The sequence below is a fragment of the Lolium perenne genome, chromosome 4 (assembly GCF_019359855.2).
Source record: "Lolium perenne isolate Kyuss_39 chromosome 4, Kyuss_2.0, whole genome shotgun sequence".
Taxonomy (NCBI): Eukaryota; Viridiplantae; Streptophyta; class Magnoliopsida; order Poales; family Poaceae; genus Lolium; species Lolium perenne.
In genome coordinates, this window is record NC_067247.2 from 367,281,526 (window position 1) to 367,285,132 (window position 3,607).

Sequence of the window (3,607 nt, forward strand, 5' to 3'; positions counted from 1 at the left end):
TGTACCAATTATTGATAGATGTGTTAACTTTGCTTCATGGAAAAAATAATGTCATGTAAATGAGTTAACTTGGATTTCCTACCCTTGAATCCATAGGAAACTTTGTTCTAATGCACTATAATAATAAATCGAGTTTTTACACCAACAGGTCTGTCACTTACGTGTGGTTCCCACACGTGAGGTCCCACACTTCAGTGAGCACAAGTCACGTGCAATAGGTACGCAAACTCCCAGCCATCTTCTTTGTCAAGAGAAGACGCATCAGGATGCGTATTGGAATTCTCTGGGTCCTTCAAGATCCTTCGGTTGTCCCTCTCACAATAAAAAAAATCCTATGAACAGAGGTTCGAGTGACGCCAAACATCCAAATCCAGATGCAACCCAACTTGCTACTATCTCCTTCCCTAATTACAATACATATATTATTTCAGCCAAGTCAAAATTCAAAAGATTGAGGAACTCTACATAAAAAATATCAACATCTACAATTTTAGAAGCACATACTACGAAAGTATTATTCAGAGGGGGTACTGAATAATACATTTTTGTCAGTTGGAACTAGACTTGTAAGGCACATGGCCACAAATCTTTCGTCAGAAGAGTCGAATCTGCAAATCAGTAGTTACAAAAGCGACCCAGCTTATGGATGGATAATAAGACTTGGGCAATATAAATGTTGATACTTACTTTGTGATACTAAAATATATGTATCTAGACATATTTCAGTTGTAGATACATCCATTTTAACATCAAGTAATATGGATCGGAGAACTAGCTAAAGAACAATGAGAGTCAGTGCTTCTCTCCCCCAGCCTACACAGCGGAGGCGACCCTCCATCGGGTCGGGTGGTGATTCCGCTTCTCTCCCTGGAATTCCTTATCACGATGCGTGCGATTAACACACGTCCGTTGGGAACCCCAAGAGGAAGGTGTGATGCGTCTGATAGCAAGTTTTCCCTCAGAAAGAAACCAAGGTTTATCGAACCAGTAGGAGCCAAGAAGCACGTTGAAGGTTGATGGCGGCGGAGTGTAGTGCGGCGCAACACCAGGGATTCCGGCGCCAACGTGGAACCTGCACAACATAATCAAAGTACTCTGCCCCAACGTAACAGTGAGGTTGTCAATCTCACCGGCTTGCTGTAAACAAAGGATTAGATGTATAGTGTGGATGATGATGATTGTTTGCGAAGAACAGTAAGAACAATTGCAGTAGATTGTATTTCAGATGTAAAGAATAGGACCGGGGTCCACAATTCACTAGCGGTGTCTCTCCCATAAGATAAATAGCATGTTGGGTGAACAAATTACAGTTGGGCAATTGACAAATAAAGAAGGCATAACAATGCACATACATATATCATGATGAGTACTATGAGATTTAATCAGGGCATTACGACAAAGTACATAGACCGCTATCCAGCATGCATCTACGCCTAAATAGTCCACTTTCAGGTTATCATCCGAACCCCTTCCGGTATTAAGTTGCAAGCAACAGACAATTGCATTAAGTATGGTGCGTAATGTAATCAACACAAATATCCTTAGACAAAGCATCAATGTTTTATCCCTAGTGGCAACAACACATCCACAACCTTAGAACTTTCTGTCACTGTCCCAGATTTAATGGAGGCATGAACCCACTATCGAGCATAAATACTCGCTCTTGGAGTCACAAGTATCAACTTGGCCAGAGCCTCTACTAGCAACGGAGAGCATGCAAGAACATAAATAACATATATGATAGATTGATAATCAACTTGACATAGTATTTAATATTCATCGGATCCCAACAAACACAACATGTAGCATTACAGATAGATGATCTTGATCATGATAGGCAGCTCACAAGATCTAACATGATAGCACAATGAGGAGAAGACAACCATCTAGCTACTGCTATGGACCCATAGTCCAGGGGTGAACTACTCACACATCGATCCGGAGGCGATCATGGCGATGAAGAGACCTCCGGGAGATGATTCCCTCTCCGGCAGGGTGCCAGAGGCGATCTCCTGAATCCCCCGAGATGGGATTGGCGGCGGCGGCGTCTCTAGAAGGTTTTCCGTATCGTGGCTCTCGGTATAGGGGTATTCGCGACGAAGGCTTTAAGTAGGCGGAAGGGCAGGTCAGAGGGCGTCACGGGGGACCCACACGCTAGGGCCGCGCGGCCAAGGCCTGGGCCGCACCGCCCTAGTGTGGCGTCGCCTCGTGGCCCCACTTCGTATCTCCCTCGGTCTTCTGGAATCTTCGTGGAAAAATAAGCCCCTGGGCGTTGATTTCGTCCAATTCCGAGAATATTTCCTTACTAGGATTTCTGAAACCAAAAACAGCAAAACGACAAGCGGCTCTTCGGCATCTCGTCAATAGGTTAGTGCCGGAAAATGCATAATAATGACATATAATGTGTATAAAACATGTGAGTATCATCATAAAAGTAGCATGGAACATAAGAAATTATAGATACGTTTGGGACGTATCAAGCATCCCCAAGCTTAGTTCCTACTCGCCCTCGAGTAGGTAAACGATAACAAAGATAATTTCTGAAGTGACATGCTATCATAATCTTGATCATACTATTGTAAGCATATGAGATGAATGCAGCGATTCGAAGCAATGATGAAGATAATGAGTAAACAAATGAATCATATAGCAAAGACTTTTCATGAATAATACTTTCAAGACAAGCATCAATAAGACTTGCATAAGAGTTACTCATAAAGCAATAAATTCAAAGTAAAGGTATTGAAGCAACACAAAGGAAGATATAAGTTTCAGCGGTTGCTTTCAACTTCAACATGTATATCTCATGGATAATTGTCAACACAAAGTAATATAACAGGTGCAATAGGTAAACATGTAAGAATCAATGCACACAGTTTACACAAGTGTTTGCTTCTAAGATAGAAAGAAGTAGGTAAACTGACTCAACAATAAAGTAGAAGAATGGCCCTTCGCAGAGGGAAGCATGGATTACTATATTTGTGCTAGAGCTTTTCATTTTGAAAACAAGAAACAATTTTGTCAACGGTAGTAATAAAGCATATGTGTTATGTATAAGATATCTTATAAGTTGCAAGCCTCATGCATAGTATACCAATAGTGCTCGCACCTTGTCCTAATTAGCTTGGATTAACACGGATTATCATTGCATAACATATGTTTCAACCAAGTGTCACAAAGGGGTACCTCTATGCCGCCTGTACAAAGGTCTAAGGAGAAAGCTCGCATTGGATTTCTCGCTTTTGATTATTCTCAACTTAGACATCCATACCGGGACAACATAGACAACAGATAATGAACTCCTCTTTAATGCATAAGCATTTAACAACAGATAATATTCTCATAAGAGATTGAGGATTTGTGTCCAAACTGAAACTTCCACCATGATTCATGGCTTTAGTTAGCGGCCCAATGTTCTTCTCTAACAATATGCATACTCAAACCATTTGATCATGAAAATCCCCCTTACTTCAGACAAGACGAACATGCATAGCAACTCACATGATATTCAACAAAGGGTAAAAGAGTTGATGGCGTCCCCAGAAACATGGTTACCGCTCAACAAGCAACTTATTAAGAAATAAGACACATAAATACATATTCTTCA